Here is a 20,312-nt window from a genome sequence, read left to right as displayed (position 1 = left end):
GGCCATCTCCATAGCTATATCTGTATTCCCACAAAAATTCCATATAGTTGCCCTCTTAAAAAATACTAGGTAAATTGTAGTTCTCAAGCTTGAACACTTCCCAAGCTGTACACCATAGGGAAATTCTCTTTTGAAATTTTTTTTGAGATCCATTTCTTGATCTGTTTAGCATGTATTTGCCTCTCGCAGCTTTAACCTTTCTCTTCCGTGAAATCAAGTATTCTTTAAAAGGAATCCAGGACACTTCCCTGGCAGTTCAGTGGTTAGGACTCCGGGCTTCCAGTGCGGGGGGTGTGGGTTCGATTCCTGGTTGGGAAACTAGGATCCACATGCTGCATGGAGTGGCCAAAAAATTTAAAAAATGAAAAGGAATCTAGTTTGTTGTGTGTTGCATGTGGCAAAGGGAGGTGGCACATGATCACAGATAGCCTTTGAAAGCTTTGAAATTGTGGCAGACTTTAGTCATTTTTCTTGGGAGAGAGTTTATGGTTTCATCAAATTCTTAAAAGCATTCTGTCTCCCGTTCTCAAGTCCTGGCTCAAGTTCATATTCTCTAGTCAAAAAGTCAATCGGGCTATTTTTTTTCTGCATTTCAGTACCTAAAGAAGTAAATCATCAGGCCACAGAGTCCTCCTTCTCCTATGCTATTCCTGCAGTGTGCACTGGGTTTAGCCTTTGCTAGGTTAATGAAATTCTAAATAGTTTTCTTGGAAGTTTTGGATCCTTTTCTCATAATATAATCCACCAAGGGATCCCAGATGTACAATTTGAAAATCCTATCAATTCCTTAATTCCAGGGGTTTTAATTACTGAATTTAATTCATGCAATATAGTTTGTAATCACTCTATTGGGCAATTGCCCTCTGCTTTCATAGATAATTTCAAATAGTTTTTCCTTAAAGTGTACTTCTGGGGTACTCCTCCCCTTCCAGAAGCTGCATAAGTGTTCTCTCCCCTCTTCCTTCTATCCCCTTTGCCTTCTGCACCCCATATGGAAGGCAAAGTAGACAAGTTAAAAATGTTTGCCTTCTTTCCCTTTTTGTCTTCTGCATCTCCCATCACAACTTTTAAAAACTGCTTTCCTCTGTCCTGCCCCAGTTTTTCAAATACATTCTGCCTTTCTTCCTTTCAAAATTCCCACTTGAAGATGACACTCATCAAAATCCTAAACCAAAAGAAAAAATGCTAAGGTACACCCTCTCATTTCCACTCCTGTTGCCCTTGATCTTGAATTCCTTTGTTAGTTAGGCTTCCCCCTAACTAAATCCAGACCAAGTTTTCCTCCCGTTTCTCCCCTTTTCTTTTCTCTACTCCTTCCTAAATACCCACTTCTACCCATACACTGCCCTCTCTCATTTCCATTTCTGCATTCTCCCCTTCCTCCCCAAATTTCCCTCCTCTCCACCCGCCACTGGTAGCCCCTTTTGATTTCCCTTCTTTTCGCTATGCTCCACTCACTTAAATGAAGATTATTTATTTTGACACAATGTCTGGGAGGTAGTGAGAGCAAATGTATTATATGCTACATTTTACAAACATAATAACTGAAGTTTGGAATGTTTAACTTACACATCTAACACAACCCGTTGTCTAAGACTTACAGACCCAAAGCTCCCTTGTCACACTCAGTTTATCTAATGATCTCCCCTCCTTCTTGGGTCTAAAGAAGAAGATGACAAATTCAAGCTATTAACTATTTTTCTCAAGTCATACCAACATCTGTGTGCATCTTTCTCAGAAAGATAAATTTTATATTTTTGTAATAAGTAAAACGTGCAATGATTGAAAAATCTCTATACAAAATCTTTGTCCAGAATTTGTAACAGTTTATTGTCTAACGTTGCTTCTTAAAAACAGAGCAGGATGTTTTAACATATCTAAAATTAGGTAGTGGAAATAGGATTGTACCTGTTGTAGTAGAGGTTATTAAAAAAGTATATAGAACACCTTCCACAATAAAAGCAGATGCTGAATTGGAGGCAAATCTCAATGTCTAACCTACAAAAAGTTAAGGCGGGGTGGGGGCGGGCGGGCGGCAGGGATGTGTCCAAATTTGTTCAGACAAAGAAAGAAATTGGTAATATTTGAATGTTGCTTATTATTCTCTTGAATATAGAATATAAGTACAGCAGAGTAACTGTTTAGCTGGTTTCCAGAAATTTCCACTTGATTGTTTAATTTAAAAGAATCAACAATTAAGTCTGGCCTAGAGAAAAGTTCATTACTGATTTTGATAGGCACCTATCAGAGTTGTCCCAAATTACACAGCTAGTAAAGCAATGGGACCGGGACTTGGGCCAAGTTCTCCAGTCCCAGATCTAATGGTCTTCTGATAAATCCCCATCATCATTGGTAATATTAGCCTTTGAAAGCAAGTCTGTGTCAGGCTAGGTTTTTTTTTTTTAACATCTTTATTAGAGTATAATTGCTTTACAGTGGTGTGTCAGTTTCTGCTTTATAACAAAGTGAATCAGTTATACATATACATATGTTCCCATATCTCTTCCCTCTGCATCTCCCTCCCTCCCCCCTCCCTATCCCACCCCTCTAGGTGGTCACAAAGCACTGAGCTGATCTCCCTGTGCTATGCGGCTGCTTCCCACTAACTATCTGTTTTACATTTGGTAGTGTATATATGTCCGTGCCACTCTCTCACCTTGTCCCAGCTTACCCTTCCCCCTCCCCATATCCTCAAGTCCATTCTCTAGTACGTCTGCATCTTTATTCCCGTCTTGCCCCTAGGTTCTTCTGACCATTTTCTTTTTTTTTTTAATTCCATATATATGTGTTAGCATACAGTATTTGTTTTTCTCTTTCTGACTTACTTCACTCTGTATGACAGTCTCTAGGTCCATCCACCTCACTACAAATAACTCAGTTTCGTTTCTTTTTATGGCTGAGTAATATTCCATTGTATATATGTGCCACATCTTCCTTATCCATTCATCTGTTGATGGACACTTAGGTTGCTTCCACGTCCTGGCTATTGTAAATAGAGCTGCAATGAACATTTTGGTACATGACTCTTTTTGAATTATGGTTTTCTCAGGGTATATGCCCAGTAGTGGAATTACTGGGTCGTATGGTAGTTCTATTTTCAGTTTTTTAAGGAACCTCCATACTGTTCTCCATAGTGGCTGTATCAATTTACATTCCCACCAACAGTGCAAGATCCCCTTACCTGACTTTTGTGTGTGTGTCTACTGGGCATATGTGGGGTAGCTCTTGGCATTCATTTTATACTATAACGACAAGGTATAATCAGTGTTATTTTAGTTTAATTTTAGAATCAGCGGTCAAGACATTGTCATCTAAATGTCTTTCAGGGTTTTCCATCTTGCTTGTGTTCTGCTAGTGTTCAGAACTGTTTGGGAATATTTTTATAACCCAGTCGCCAGCAGCGGTAAAAGGCAACATGAACAAATATAACTTTGAATGACTTCACCTCCTCCATTACACCTAAGGAGAAAATCAGGGTAGTTGAGATTTGTGCCTTTCAAGTTGTTGCAGTTATAACAAAAAGGGAGGGCAGAAAACAGGACAGGGGAAAGAGAGAGAGAGAAAGAAGGGAAACCCACATTTTTTTTTAAAAGACCTAAATTCATAGATATAACCCTGCAATAAGGTGGTGGTCTTGTGCTGGTTTGTAAATTATAAGAGCAAGTATAGCACTCATCATTTAAAAAATAAAGATATGTTCAGGGGAAAAAAAAACAATGAAAAACTTACAAATTAGAAAGAGATCTAGGGGAGAATAATTTTCTGAGTGTTAAAAAAAATCACAGAATAATTGATGTCATATTGTAGCTATTTACTGACTAATAACTGATGCTCAATTTACATGCTTCCCTCTGTTCCTATATATAGTTTCTGTTAACATCAAAAGATACTCTGCATGATATGGGGAAAAACAAGATTATAATATGCTTAAGCCTTTATTAAATATCCATTTACTACATTTCTTATCTAATTTGCCAGGATATCAGAATATATACCATTGGTGAAAAAAAATTATAATAAATGTAACTCCCATTAAATATCCATTTATCATCTCTCCTAACTATTCATCAGATTATCATAATGGTCTATTTAAAGCTGGCTTGCAAAAAAACACATGTCAGGACCAGAGATGACTTGTGCTGGTGAGCTAGTGAAAAATAAAGGTCCATTACATTGATTTAATTTCTTACATAACAGAAAAAGTTGACTAATGTAATATGTCAGTTATTGTAGGTAACACTTGTCCACAAATGTTTTAGGTTATGAAATATATTTAACTAGTTTCATACTTTTATTCTCTTTCCAAATTTAAAAATCCTAAACTCAAAACTTTATACAGGGGGAAAGGGGACTGCTGTAAACATTGGAAGAGAAGAGAAAATATCATGTCTTTAAGTTTGATCATTCTCCTTCTTTCAGGAACCATCTACAGATAGTCTTTTAGTAAATATTTGGGGATGATGAGGTTGAAAAAGATTAGGTAACTGCACACCCACAAAACTTGGGAGAAAAGTCATGTTGAAAAAAAAAAAAAGCAAGTCAATATTTTACATTTTACTCTTGTGAATACATTAGCAGCTTGCATGCCATTTCCCAGAGCTACCCCTAATGGCTGTGTTTTGGACTTTTTCTGATGTTTCTTAAGAGGACTAGATGCTACGTCAAACATTACTTTCTAAAATGAAGTAGAGCATCTTTCCCACAGTGTATCCTAGGAAATGTTCTGCAGGCTGGAGGATGATGGGACTGGGAGTCGAGTTCCTGATAAAATGAGATTGTTAGGTTCTCACACAGTCTGTTTTCCTCTGGACATACATAATGCATGTTTATAAAATTCTTCTGTATGGCAAACTATTTAACTTTGTTTATCCCAACTCTTCTCAAACCTACTTTTTTTTTTTTTTTTTACCATTTTAACCTTTTATTTTATTTTACCTTATTTTGAAAATTCTCTTTTACTCTAATACCCTTTAACATCTCTAAGAACTAGCACCCTCACTTTAGGAAACATTGGACTAGCCTTCATTGTCATGGTCCTTCATTGCTTTCTTTTCACATCATTGCTACCTCTTCAAGATCTGCGGTGCTATCAGTGATGATTATAACGGGTAGTTAATGCTCCTTTTCCTTCCACATATTCCACAGATGCAGGGGGCTGTCAACATAGTACTCTCAGCACTGCTTGATTATGATGAGGAAATACTAATAAATGAATAGTTTATTAATAAAAAATTAGTTGGATACCTTTAATACAGTTTTGAAATACAGGCCAGAGTGCTAAATAGGCTTTCTGGGAATAGTTAGTTAGTTAGTTAGTTAGCTCATGTGTATTCAAGAGACAATAGAAACTGATAGAATAGAGTCCATTTCAATCCAATTTGGGGGTTCACAACAAAGGAAAATATTTCTAATAAGGTTTTGAAATGCCCCAGGGTTTTGGTTGTTTTTTCCCTCCTATTTTAGGCTTTAATATGTTACAACTCCTAGGCGGTTTGCATGCTGTGGCCTAATCATGTAGCTTTAGTCACTTCATGAAATTTTACAAGAAAAACAAAACTTAAAATTTTGAAAATCCCAGTTTTAGGTAAAAGAGATTGATATTTTGATGCTCTATGGTACAACCTTAGAATTCTGAGAATCTGAAAAGGCTGTGCATCAAAATAAATAAAGTTTAAAAAATAAATATGTCATATTTTTAAGTAGGTTGTTGCTGTAACTTGCAGTCCATAAAGTTATTTTTAGGAGCGCTAGAACATATACTCCTGGAAAATGTATGTTTACATTTGCTACAGTAAACAGGATTCTTGACTTTTAAAACAATAAACAACTTTCTGTATTATCTGATCTCTTTTAGTAATTTATCATCATAGTTGTGGCTAATGTTCACTTTGTGTGCACACAGTTCTTTTATGTAAAGATTATAGGAGCTCCCACTCATAAGCTTAAAAAGTTAGAGATGAGAAAGTCCTTCAGTTGAAACTTATGCAATAGAGAATTAGCTACAACTAAAGCAACTGCGTACTACATGTACTTCTTTTAAAATAACCTCAGACTATTTGATATTTAATAAACTTAGAGATCACATTGTGGAGAATTATCTTGAGGCACTGCAAAGTAATTTCACTAATTCAGTTTCTAAAGGTAAATGTTTTGCTACAGCTTGCTCCAAAATCAGCTTAAACCATGTCTTTTGGATGACTATTAGGAGCACAAATTGAAATTACCATTTCACAACATAATTTTTCCCTATAAAATCTAGCCAAAGGGCTTCCCTGGTGGCGCAGTGATTTAGAGTCCGCCTGCCGATGCAGGGGACACGGGTTCGTGCCCTGGTCCGGGAGGATCCTACATGCCACGGAGCGGCTAGGCCCGTGAGCCATGGCCGCTGAGCCTGCGCGTCCGGAGCCTGTGCTCCACAACGGGAGAGGCCACAACAGTGAGAGGCCCGCGTACCGCAAAGAAAAACAAAAAAATCTAGCCAAAAATCCATACAGAAAGTTTAGTTTCAGAAGTTTTAAGAGACTTCTCATGTTATTCTAATCAATATTCCAATACAGCTGGTCCCTGTAGCTATACAATGGACAGCCTGCTAGCAATATCTCACCTCTAGTTGCTCAATACAGAAAATCAGTAATTCATAAAAGAGTCTGTAGTTCAATCAAGGCCAGACTTTTGAATTTTCTTTCTTGTCTCACAAGAAATTACAGCCTGAATACCCTGCTCTGATGTAAAAGAAACTAGAATACAAATTGATGGTCTTAAAATCTCAGATGATGAGCTGAGTCTTACAGATCCAACAGACATGACTGGTTGAATTTGTCGACATTAGCATCTGTGCAACAGGACTAATGCATGACGTGGCCCTCTCTGCAAGAGGTATCTGTTCTTGTGAGAAAATGGGGAACTCAAATTGATGAGGTCCTTGCTATTAAGTTCCAATTTAAATCACCTTGGGAAACATAGGCTCCGCATCCATTTTGGCTTTGTACTTGTTTACACAAAGGGAACAGATTCAAAGGACTCGAGTTCTAGAATTTATACTGGCCTCATCACAGGGAGCTATGGTTTGATGTTCTTGTTCTCAATTTATTGCCAGGGTCTGAGAACCTGGGTACCATGGTGATAAAGTGCCACTGAAATACATAGGTAATCAGTCAGTGTACTGGAGGATTGATTTCTTTTTTTTCTTTTCTGACAGACAAAAGCAATCTTCTTAGAAGCAACGGGAGTAAGAGGACACTTACCATTTGTTATGAGAATAGTAATGATAAAGGCAAAGATGCAATTTAATTAATAACTTCACCTGGGCAGTGACTAGCTCCAGGGAACTGAAAGTATTGGAAACCCTAATTGACCTCTCCCATAAAGAACACAGGCCTCTCTTCTCCCATTTTTAAATTGGAAGATATCAGAAAAATCATTTGCTCTCAAGCTGACTTCTGATCCATAATGGAATTGTGACCAGGACTTAGAACTCTCAGATTTCAAGGCAAGACTGCTGTATACATTATGTCTTATTACATATAATGATCCTCACTTTAACCATTTGTCTGTCCTGAAGAGCACATCGCAATTTAAAAGAGGCCAGGCAGTCCGAACTGACTACAAAGATTTTTTAAAAAATCTTTTAAATATTCAGATGCATACACTTTATTTTAAATGTTGGCTACTTTGCCATTCGCAACTATGACCCAAATTCCTCCCTTAAATGTTTTAATTGAAGCCAAATTACTTCACTTTCTGTCTTTACATAAGAATGTAGCACACTCATTGCTATGACAGTAATCACAGAAAATTTGGCTTCTGGTACTTTTGCTCTCTTAGCCTTCAACTTCTCTTTTTTCATATTTATTTCATTTTTCATTCCACTTTCTCATAGTTTAATATTATAGTTTCTCTAATTTATTCATTGGTCTTTAAAGTTATTTCTGAAGTTTTTAACAGGTGACATGTGGCCATTTTTTTCCTTAAACAAATTTATTGAGGTATATTTGACATACAATAAACTGTACATATTTAAAGTGTGCAACCTGATGAATTTTATATGTATAAATTTTATATACAAAAGCACTTACGATAGTGATTATACCCATAATTCCCAGAAATTTCCACACGATTCTGTGTAATCCATTCATCCTCCCATCCTCCAGCCCTTGCATTCCCAGGCAACCACTGATCTGCTTTCTGTCTCTATAGATACGTTTGCCTTTTCTAGAATTTTATATAAATGGAATCATACAGTCTGTACTCTTTTTTGTCTGTTCTTTCACTCAGCATAATTATTTTGAAAGTCATCCTCATTATTGCAGGTATCAATAGTTCATTCCTTTTTAATGATTATTAGTATTCTATGTATGGGTGTATAGTAGTGCATTTATTCATTCATCTCTTGATGGATATTTGGGTTGTTTCCAGTTCGGGGTTATATCAAACTGCTATGACCATTTGTGTGCGAGTCTTTGTATGAATATGAATTTCCCTTTTTCTTGGATAAATACCTGGGAGTGAAATGAGTCGATCATATCTTAGGTGCATGCTTAATTTTTTAAGAAACTGTCTAGTGGTTTTCTAAATTATACCATTTTACATTTTCACCAGCAGTGTATGAGAGTTTCAGTTCTTCCACCTTCCCTCCACCTTCTTGCCAACCTGGAATATAGTTAGTCTTTTTCTTTTTAGCCATTCTAATAGGTGTGTATCTTATTGTGATTTTAATTTACATTTGCCTAAAGACTAATAATGCAGTGCATCTTTTCATGTGCTTATATGCCATCTGTATATCTTTGGCAAATGTCTATTCAAATCTTTTGTGCATTTTTTATTTGGTTGCTTCTTTTCTTATTTTTGAGTCTTGAGAACTCTTTATATATATATTAGATTCAACTCCTTCATTAAATGTATGCCGTGTAAATATTTTCTCTTAGCCTGTGGCTATCTTTTCCTCTCCTTAACAGTATCTTTTGAAGAGGAGACGTTTTTTCATTTTGAAGGAGCGGAATTTATGAATTTATTCTTTTATAATCATATCTTTGATGTCACAAAGATTTTTCTCAAACTTTACTTCAAGAAATGTTATAGATTTTAGGCCTATGATTCACTGTGAGTTAATTCTTATATCTAGTATAAGGTATGGAACAAAGTTCATATTTTACATATGGCTATCTAGTTGTTCCAGAACAACTTATTGAAAAGACTATTCTTTCTCCACTGACTTGCCTTCGCACCATTGTCAAAAATCAATTGACTGTATATGTGTGGGTCAATTTCTGGACCCTCTATGCTGTTCCATTAGCCTGCTTGTCTGTCTTTACACCAGTGCCACACTGTCTTCATTACTATAGCTTTATAATAAATCTTGAAATCAGGTAATGTTATCCCTCCAGCTTTGTTCTTCCTTTTTGAAGTTGTTTTGTCAATTCTGGGTTCTTTGTATTTCCAAATAAATTTAAGAATTAGCTCTTCAATTTATTCCAAAAAAAACTTGCTGTGATTTTGGTTGGGATTTTGTTAATCTATAGATTAATTTGGGGAGAATTGACATCTTAACAATATTGAGTCTTTTGACCCATGAACAAGCATCAAATAATAAATGCTTAGGGATAAATCTGACTGTGTGTGAGATATATACACTGAAACCACAGAACATTGCTGAGAGAAATTAAAGACCTGAATACATATATTTCAACTGGCCATTTAAAAAATTTGTCATGCTTTATTTGCCTTGTGTTTTTTTTTCTCCCTCTCTGCTTGTAGTCCAACTTCAAAGAAATTAAGATATAATAACTTTAAAGGTGTGCTATTTGTCTCTACCTTCAGTTACTAATGAAAAAATGATTGATGGAAAGTTTAGAAAAGGGTTGTTTATAAATAAATTATTCATAGAATCATTAGCTGCTGTATGTATTATCTAGGCACTTTGTTCTTTCTCTTCTTCAATTTTTTTCTCTACTTCTGGCACTTTCACTTCTCATTAGTGTCTTCTGGGGTAGATAGGAGTAGAGAGAAGAAATGAGATGAAACTAATAAATTCTTTTTTCCCTGTTCTTAAAAGCCTTTATGGAAAAAGAGATTGAATGCTGTGTTTAGGGATTTCACTTATCTTTTCTGTCCCCATTCTGTGCCCCACATTTCCATAGACGAGTGATGATTGGCAATAGTAGGAAAGTACAAATATGCACATTTAAATATCAAATGCTGCCTTCTAAATTTGTTAATGTGTTTTATCAGTGAACACTCACAACATATGTGAAGTGCATTTCTCAAGAGTGAAGCCTATCTTTTTGAAGAAGATTTGTCATTATAATAAAGATTTAGAATTTTGAAATTTGTTAAATTATCTAATAGAGTTTGCTTGGTAGCTATTGAGATTAAAACAAGCTATTACTGAGAACCCTCATAAACTTTTATGTTATTCATACTTAGGATTAATAATTCTTATGAAAATTTGCTTTCAGTTCACATCTTATAAGAGAGTTGATATAAGTTACAGCTGAGGTGTGTGTTACCAAGACATACTTTTCAGAATTGTGAGGTATAATAAGTTGAATATTATTTATGAGTATCTTCAACAAGGCATAATTAAAACTACGTTACTCTTGATAAAATAAAGAATACATATTGTGATACAGTATCCCTAATTATCTTTATTATATTCACTTAATTGTTAATTTGCAAAATTAGGTAAATTGCAAAAGATTCTCCATTATTACCACCAGTTTGTAAAGTTCTTGTGTAACTTAATTTAGAGTAAAATTACTTGCACAGTATAAAATATGAAGGTTATTTTTTCTTATTATGTAGTGTGAGTTTATTGATTCTCTAGGAGGAAGGGCTGTGAACAAAGAGAAGTAAGCACAGAATGGAACCTAGAACTTGTCAAGAAAAATTGTACTTGGTCTTTGAGAAACAGAAATATAAAAAACATAGCTGGAATAAAAGAAGAAATAGTTAAAGAACACCAAGATAATCATTTTGCAATATATACATGTATCAAACCATCATGTTATACACCTTAAACTTATACAATGTTATATATCAATATATAGGTGGAGGGGAGAGTACCAAGAAGGATTAAATTTATTCAAATAAGCAGCTTTTGTGATGTGCCTCATGTGACATTTAGGGAACCTATAAATGTCATCAGGGAATTAGTAGCTATCATTTTGAAAAATCACAGTTAACAGGAAATTTTTCTACATAGCCTTTAGGAAACGTATCCATCTTAAAATAAAGGAAATTTAAACGTGAAATTCTGCCAACATTCACTGCAAACCTATTATGTTTTAAGTGCTGGAATACAGAGATGAAGTAAAAGTCCTGATTTCAAGGACTCCCAGCTGTGGCGAAGGGAAGAGCGTGGCAAATCCTCTTCCCAAAAACATCAATTGTAAAACTGGACAAAACTTGTAAACAAACAAACAAACAAAAAAACTAACAAGAAACCATTTGTTCTGTAGAAAACCAAAATCATATAATAATCTGAGAAGCTTAATGCTTGAAAAACTATTGAATGTTAGATCTATCCATCAGAAAATAGAAGCTTTACTAACTCAAGGTGTTTGAACACAACCTCAGTCCAATCATTGGCTGACCATTAAATTATTCAGTCCCAAGGGTGACTCCTAGGGATCTAGGTTTAAAAGTTAGAACAAGAGTAATAAAAGAAAACTGGGCAGGGACATCAGGGCCTGCTCTCCACTGGGAGATAGATTTCACAGATTTAGCCCAGGCAAGTTGCTAAACAAAAAATAAACAACAACAATAAAAAGCAACAACAACCACTGCCATCAGGGGGAGAAGTCAGAATCCAGAGTTGCTGCAATATATTATCTAAAATGTTCAGTTTTCAGCAAAAAGTTAAAAGACTAGAAAGTGTGACTAAGAAAAGGAGCAGTCAGTAGCAATTGTCTCTGAGTATCCCCAGATGTTGGATTTAGTAAACAAAGACTTCAAAGCAGCTAAATGAAATCATTTTTAAAGAATTAAAGGAAATTATGACAATATGAATCAAGTTATAAATCTCAATAAGTATGTAGAAATTATAAAAAGTAAAAGATTCAAATGGAAATTCTGAAGTTAAAAGTACAGCAACTGAAATGAAAAATTCACTAAAGTGACTCAAGAGCAGATTTGAGATGGCAGGAGAAAGAATCAGTGGACTTGAGACTGATCAATAGAAGTTATCCAATATGAAGAACACAGAGAAAAAGGACTGAAGAAAAATGGAGAGTTCCAGATCAAGATGGCAGAGTAGCAAGATCCTGAGCTCACCTCCTCCAATGGACACACCAGAAGTACAACTATACCCAGAATAACTCTCTCTGAGAAAGGCCTGAAGACTAGCAGAGCAGATTTTCTACAGCAAAGGATATAAGTGAAAGGCCACAAAGGAGGAGAAGAGATGCAGTCTATTCAGAATCCACATCCGCATTGTGGTGACCTACAAGCAAGAGGGATATCACAGCCATAGAGGGCCTCCCTGAAAAGTGAGGGATTCAAGCCCCACATGGTGCTCCCCAGCCTAGGGGACTTGCACCTGGAAGATGAGCCCCCATAATGCCTGGCTATGAAAACCAGCAGGGCTTATGTCTGGGAGAGATGGAGGGGTGTGGGAAACCAAGACTGTCACATACAAACTCACTGTCTCCAAGTTCCAGCACAGAAGCAACAGCTTGAAAAGCACTTGGGTCATACAAGGAGATTCCTTGACTGATATTAGGGTGGGTACCTGAGGGGCAGGAATCTAGTGGAACTTTCCCTGGAGACATAAGCCCTGGTGGGTGCCATTTTTTTGTACTTTCCTTCCACCTAGCTGACCTGGCATTGGCAGGCACCATTTCTGTCACTCTCAGTCAACCTACCTAACACCATGTGCCCCCCCTGGCATTCCCATGAGGACCCAACCCACCCACTCTGTCTGGCCCCTTCAAAGCAGCTCCAGGGAAACAGTAAAAAAGTAAAAAAAAAATTTTTAAGTTAAAAAAAAAAAAAAAAAGCAGCTCCAGCCCCACCCCATCTGGTGGTGCCCCTCCAAAGCAGTCCCAATCAGTGCTGATCCCCCTCCAAAGCAGCTCCCACCTTGGGGGCTAGATACAACCTATCTTGACAGGCAGCCTTAGCTGGCACCAGTGCCTTTCTAAAACAGCTGTCACTTCAGGGGACCAGTCCTGCACACCAGTGTGCCTACAACAGTCTCAAAAGGCCTTGCTGCCAGTTGCACCAGGGACCAACCCCACAAATCAATGCACTAGCAGCAGTCATGGCTGGACCTCCCAGTCAGCTGTGCTGGGGGCCTGCCCTGCCCAACAATCAACGTACAGCAGTCGCAGCCCAACCACAACAGAAGGAGGCATGCAGCTCACACAGGGGATACCCCTGGAACACCTGGCTTTGGTGACCACAGGTGATTGTACCATGGAGCCCCATGATTGTGCCATGGAGCCCCACAGGACACCTTGTACATAAAGCCACTCTTTCAAAACTGAGAGATATAGCTCATATACCTAATACATAGAAACAAATACAGAGAGTTAGGCAAAATGAAGAGAGAAAGGAATACCTTCCAAACAAAAGAATAAGACAATACCTAAAAGAACTAAATAAAACAGAGATAAGAAATTTACCAGATAAAGAGTTCAAAATAACAGTCATAAAGATGCTCACAAACTCAAGAGAAGAATGGATTAACTCTGTGAGAACTTCGAGATAGAAAATATAAAAAAAGAGCCAATCAGACTGAAGGATATACTAAGGGAAATGAAAACTACATCACAGGGAATCAACAGAAGATTAGAGGACACAGAAGAATGGATCAGTGATCTAGAAGATAGGGTAGTGGAAATCACCCAATTGAAAAAGAAAAAAGAACTTTAAAAATGAGAATAGTTTGAGGGACCTTTAAGACACATCAAGCATACTAACATTCACATTTATAGGGGTTCCAGAAGGGACAGAAAACCTATTGAAGAAATAATGACTGAAAACTTCATTAACCTGGTGAAAAAACAGACATTCAGGTCCAAAAACCAGAGAGAGTTCCAAACAATATGAAACCAGAGACCCAAACTGAGACACATTGTAATTAAAATGTCAAAAGTTGAAGAGAGAATCTTAAAAGCAGAAAGAGAAAAACAGCTAGTTACATACAAGGGAACCCCCATAAGACTATCCACTTATTTTTCAGTAGAAACTTTACAGGCCAGAAGGGAGTGGCATGATATATTCAAAGTGCTGAAAGGAAAAAATTTACTTCCAAGAATACTCTACCCAGCAAGAGTATTATTTTGAATTGAAGGAGAGATAAAGAGTTTCTCAGACAAACAAAACCTAAAGGAGTTCATATCACTAAACTGACATTACAAGAAATGTTAGAGGGACTTCTTTAAATGGAAAGGAAGAAGCCATAATTAGAAACAAGATAATTGTAAAAGAACAAATCTTACCGGTAAAGGTAAACATATAGTAAAGGTAGTGGGTCAACCACCTATAAAGCTAGTATGAAGGTTAAAAGAGAAAAGTAGTAAAATTACCTATATCTAAAATAATTAGTTAAGCAATATACAAAACAAAAAGATGTAAAATATGACATTAAAAACATGAAACTGGGGTGGAGGTAAAAATGCAGTGCTTTTAGAATGCACTTTAACATAAACCATAAACTTAGAATAGACTGCTGTATACATATGTTGTAATATATGAACCTCATGGGTACCACAAATTAAAAACCTAAAACAGATAGGCAAAAAATAAAGAGAAAGGAATACAAACTTAACACTAAAGCAAGTCATCAAATCACAAGGGAGGAGAATGAGAGAAGAAAGGAACAGAGAAGAACTACAAATAAATGGAAAGATACTATGTGTTTATGGATTGGAAAAATTAATATTGTTAAAATGTTCATACTACCCACAGCAATCTACAAATTCAATGTAACCTTATCAAGATATCAGTGACAGTTTTCACAGAACTGGAAGAAATAATCCTAAAATTTGTATGGAACCACAAAAAAACCCCTGAATAGACAAAGCAAGCTTAAGAAAGAACAAAGCTGGAGGTAGCATGCTCCCTGACTTCAAACTATATTACAAAACTATACTAATGAAAACAATAAGGCTCTGGCACAAAAACAGACACATAGATCAATGAAACAGAATGGAGAGCCAAGAAATAGACCCATACTTATATGATCAATTAACTTATGACAAATGACCCAAGAATATGCAGTGGGGAAAAGAAAGTCTCTTCAAAAATGGTGTTTGGAAAACTGGACAGCTGCATGCAAAAGAATAAAACTGGACCACTTTATTATTTCATATAGAAAAATACACCCAAAATGGATTAAAGACTTAAATGTATGACCTGAAACCACAAAACTCCTAGAAGAAAACATAGGCAGTGTGCTCTTTGCCTTCAGTCTTAGCAATGTTTTTTGGATCTGTCTTCTCAGGCAAGGGCAACAAAAGCAAAACTAAACAAATGGGACTATATCAAACTAAAAATCTTTTGCACATGAAGGAAATCATCAACAAAATGAAAAGGCAGCCTATTGAATGGGAGAAGATATTTGCACATGATATACCTGGCAAGATTTTAATATTCAAAATATATAAAATACTCACAGAACTCAATATCAAAAAAATCAAACAATCATTTAAAAATGAGCAAAGGGATTTTGATTTTCTGAGGAAGACATACAGATGGCCAACAGAGACATGAAAAGATGTTCAACATCATTAATCATCAGGGGAAGGCAAATCAAAACCACAGTGAGATACCTCACATGTCAAAATGGCTATTATCAAAAAGACAACAAATAGCAAGTCTTGGCAAGGATGTAGAGAAAAGTGAACCCTCGTGCACTGTTGGTGGGGATGTGAATTGGTGCAGCCACTGTGGAAAACAGTATGGAGGTCCCTCAAAAAATTAATAAAACTACCATGCAATCAAGCATTTCCGCTTCTAGATATTTAAAGAAAATGAAAACACTATTTTGAAAAGATGTATGACCTTTGTGTTTTTTTGCAGCATTATTTACAGTAGCCAAAATATGTAAGCAACCTAACTGTCCATTGGTAGGTGAATGGATAAAGAAGATGTGGTATATATATAGACAATAGAATATTACTCAGCCATAAGAAAGAATAAAAGCTTGTCATTTGTGACAACATGGCTGAACCTAGAGGGTATTATGCTAAGAGAAGTAAGTGAGACAAAGAAAAACAAATACCATATGATTTCACTTATATGTGGAATCTAAAACACAAAACATACAAACAGAACAAAACAGAAATAGACTCATAGATACAGAGAACAAACTGGTGGTTGCCAAAGTGAAGGGATTTGGGAGTTGGGCAAAATAGCTGATGGGGATTAAGAGGTACAGGCTTCTAGTTATAAAATAAATAAGTCATGGGGATATAACGTACAACATAGAGAATATAGTCAATAATATTGTAATGACTTTGTATGGTGAGAGATGGTTATTAGACTTATTGTGGGGATAAATTTGTAATGTATATAAATGTCAAATTACTATGTTGTACACCTGAAATTAATATAATATTGCATTTCATCTATGGTTTAATAAAAAGGAAAAAAGAAGATAGTGCAGTCCAGTGTGGTAGATTTCTCAGTGTCTAAGTTGGAACTTGAATGCCATATTCAGAACCCAAGTACTGGTCACTTCCCAGGGCAAATCCTCTTTCTCATGGCATGGATAATGCAATGTTTAATATTACCTAAAATATATTTTTCCCTCATGTGATTTCCCAAAGACAGAACATAAAATTAAATTTCATGAAACTTAAAAAAAAAAGGAAAAGAAAAATGAGGAGAGCCTTGGAGATCTGTGGGACATCTTGAATACCAACGTACATGCAATAGGAGTCCCAAATGAGAGGAAAGAGAGAAAGCAGCAGAGAAAGAAGACATTTGATGAAATAATGGCCAAAACCTTTCCAAATTTGAAAACCAACATTACTCCAAAGATTCAAGAAACTCAATGAATCCTATAAAGGATAAACACAAAACTATACACACCTAGACGCATCATATTCAAACTGTTGAAAGACAAAGAAAAAAAGAAAAACTTAAAATCAGTAAGAGAGAAACAGCCCATGACATGAGAAGAATTAATGCAATTAATGCCTGACTGTTCATTTGAAAGAATGGAGTCCAGAAAGCAGTTGAATGATATATTCAAAGTGCTGAAAGAAAAAATGCCAACCAAAAATTGTATATCCAGCAAAACTAGCCTTCAAAAATGAAGATGAGATAAATCATTCCAGATTTAAAAAAAAAAAAAAGACTGAGAGAACTCATTGCTAGCAGATCTGCCTTACAAGAATACCACAGGACAAGAAATCTTGTCAACTAAAAGGAAGTGACACTAAAAGATAACTCAAATTCACAGAAAGAAATGAAAAACACTGGAAATGATAAATATATGTTAATATAAAAGGCTATATAAGCATATTTCTACTCATGACTTCTGCAAAAGTCATAATATTCTATAAGGTAGTTATTATACTATACTGTTTCATTTACACATATATGTAAACATTCATATATATGTAATATATAGGACAATAATAGCACAAGAATGGAGAGGGAATGGAACTATAAAGGAGCCAATTTTCTATATTTTACTCATTTATTACTAATCTGCAGTTGACTGTGATAAGTCAAGATGCATATTGTAATCCCTAGAGCCTCCATTAAGAAAATAACTCCAAATAAAATCATTTAAAAAAAATCAACACAGAAATTAAAATAGTACTCTAAAAATACACTTAACACAAAAAAGGCAGTAATGAAGGAATAAAACAAAAAAGACAGGATACATATAGACAACAAATAGCAAAATGAAAAATGTAAATCCACCCATGTTTATTAAATGTGAATGGTCTAAACATCTCAGTCAAAAGACATAGATTGTCATATTAGATTTAAAAAAGTAAGATCCAGCTATATGCTCTCTACAGTGACACAAGTTAGATTCAAAGACAAACAAATCTATTTAAAGTAAATATGTGATTCAAACCCAGGTACTCTGGCTCCTCACTTGGCTGGAGAGATAGAATCTATATAGATAGATAGAAACAATACAAGGTAATGTAGTTAAAGCTATGTGAAGTCAGGAAAAGGGAGAAGCCAGTTTGCACTTGTTTAGACAAGTAGTTCCAGCATTCTTAAAGAGATGGCCTGAACATGGAAGGGAGTACATTATAAGTGGGTTGTATAGGAATGAAGAGAGCATATTTGGAGTGAACAGTTCATTCATTCATTCATTCATACAATAAGCATTTATTAAGACCCTCCTATAGGCCATGTACTGTGCCATTTGCTGTGATATGAAAAAGCAGCAGATAGGAGTTCAACAAGCACAGAGAATGACAACACTGGGTGATAAATGCTATAGAAGAGGAGTCGAGGAAGGATCGATTGTGCAGAGGATAAGCTGAAGTTCACAGAGGAAGCCTGTTATTCCTGGGTCTTAGTGGAGAGGTACAAATGAACCAATCCAAGAAGGGGCTGCAGGGTAAGTATGAGAGCAGGTGAGAATAGTCACACGGTTCAAAGTAATGGAAGTGTTACCACAGAAGGTAATTGGAGGTAATTAGGGATTTGCAGCTGGAAAGGCTGAGTTGAGGACGGATGAGGCCTGCATATTGTGGGTTCATTCTTTATTTGGGGTAACAGTGGAGAGCCTTTAAGGATACCAACCTGCCCTGGAATGCTTTGATGACTAGAGGCAGGTAATGTTGGGGTGAAGTGAGACCACATGTAAAGGGATCTTTAGTGACAGAGTGAGTTATTTGGACTTGAGATGACAGGAAGTGAGGAACCATGTCATATGATTAAACCCAGCCATATAGTTAAAATCAGCAAGTGGGCCTGAGGTGATGATTTCATAATGGCATGGTGGCAGTGGGAATAGAAAGGAAAGGAATCTAACCGGAGTGTTGACAATATATTGCCAAGTATCAAAGACTGATTGGATATAAGGAATAAGAGAGAGGGAAGAGTCAGATGACCTCATGTTTTCAAGCCAGGGACACTTGGAGACTAGGAAGACTGTGGCACTGGAAGCAGACATTAAGAAACGGGCACAAGGAATGTGTTTAAATGGGAGAAAGTAAATGTTTTTTTTAAATGTTTGAAAGATAACATGAGAGCCTTTTGGAATAGATTCTAAAGCCTTTATTGATAGTGGTCCTTAGTCCACAAAGAATCCGAGGCAGCTGATTCTCAAGTTTTAATGTTTGTAGGTTTAAAAAAAAAAGATAAAATCTAACCAGGATAAACATTCATCTATCTGGACCACATGGCCTCATAAAATTCCATGCATGCATTCAACATGTATTATGAACTCCTAGAGAGTATTACCTAGCGGATGGTGGCATAGATTAGAAAGCAACAGTATGTGTTCTAGGGTTGGACAGAACTTGGGTCATATCCCAGCTCCTGCACAGGATAGCTGTGTGAAGTCAGCAAAATACTGACCCTCTCTGACCGCGAAATTCCTCAGCTGTGAAACAGAGACAATGGCAGTGCCCACCTCATAGGAAGATTGTGGGAATTAAGTGGGGCGATGCATATAAAACCTTTAGTCCAGTGCCAGGCACACAGAGGATGATCAGGGAGGGTGAGATGCTGCTGTTATTGTCTGTCATCATCTCTGAATCCCCTTTATCTCCATCAGCACTGTCATTTCTATCATCAGTATCCCTGTTCACCATTTTCCTTTCCATCACTGTTATCATTGTCATCCCTGTGGTCACCATCATCACCATCATTTTTAGCCTCCATGGTGGAAATTCCTCAAGGTGATAGGCACCTGCTTTGTTGCTCTATTAAGTTTTTCTGTGAACAAATACTGAATATTACTATTTAAGAGGCAAATCTAGACATGGAATGTCCCTGAATTGTTGCTGTCAGTTTAGGCCACACTGCACCATTCTCCTGTTCTTTTCCTAATAATAAATAGTTATCATTTAATAAAATCTAACCAGGATTTGTATTTAATTGATACAAAACTAAAATTTGCTTAAGTTATTCTTGTTTGGGTTAATCCAAAAATTTGAGTTTCATGTATATTATAGTAAGTTAACTGCTGCAAAAACGTCATACTATTATTGCAGTCAACCTTTTTGTGGCAAAGGAACACAGCATAAAGCACTTACGGAGACATCCCTTGTTCAAAAAAGATTTAATTAGATGTGAATTCCAGCAAACCTTACTAGTTAAGGAACGACATTGCATTTGCTGTTTAACCATGCCTTGGGCTTGCATGTTTTGTGAACATCAGTACC

At 36.2% G+C, this 20,312-nt stretch overlaps 1 protein-coding gene and 1 long non-coding RNA gene across 10 annotated transcripts in view; one reads left to right on the top strand and one right to left on the bottom strand.

Moving 5' to 3' along the window:
- The window catches only part of LOC116741941, a 453,695-nt gene that overhangs the window by 86,513 nt on the left and 346,870 nt on the right, over window positions 1-20,312 (bottom strand). The window lies entirely within an intron of this gene.
- Window positions 1-20,312, top strand: part of RNLS (renalase, FAD dependent amine oxidase) — a 272,676-nt gene that overhangs the window by 86,964 nt on the left and 165,400 nt on the right. The gene's annotated exons all lie outside the window — the stretch shown is intronic.

This window comes from Phocoena sinus, chromosome 16, assembly GCF_008692025.1.
Source record: "Phocoena sinus isolate mPhoSin1 chromosome 16, mPhoSin1.pri, whole genome shotgun sequence".
NCBI classification, from domain to species: Eukaryota; Metazoa; Chordata; class Mammalia; order Artiodactyla; family Phocoenidae; genus Phocoena; species Phocoena sinus.
The sequence above is the reverse complement of the archived record's forward strand: the minus strand, read 5'-3'. Positions and strand labels throughout refer to the sequence as shown.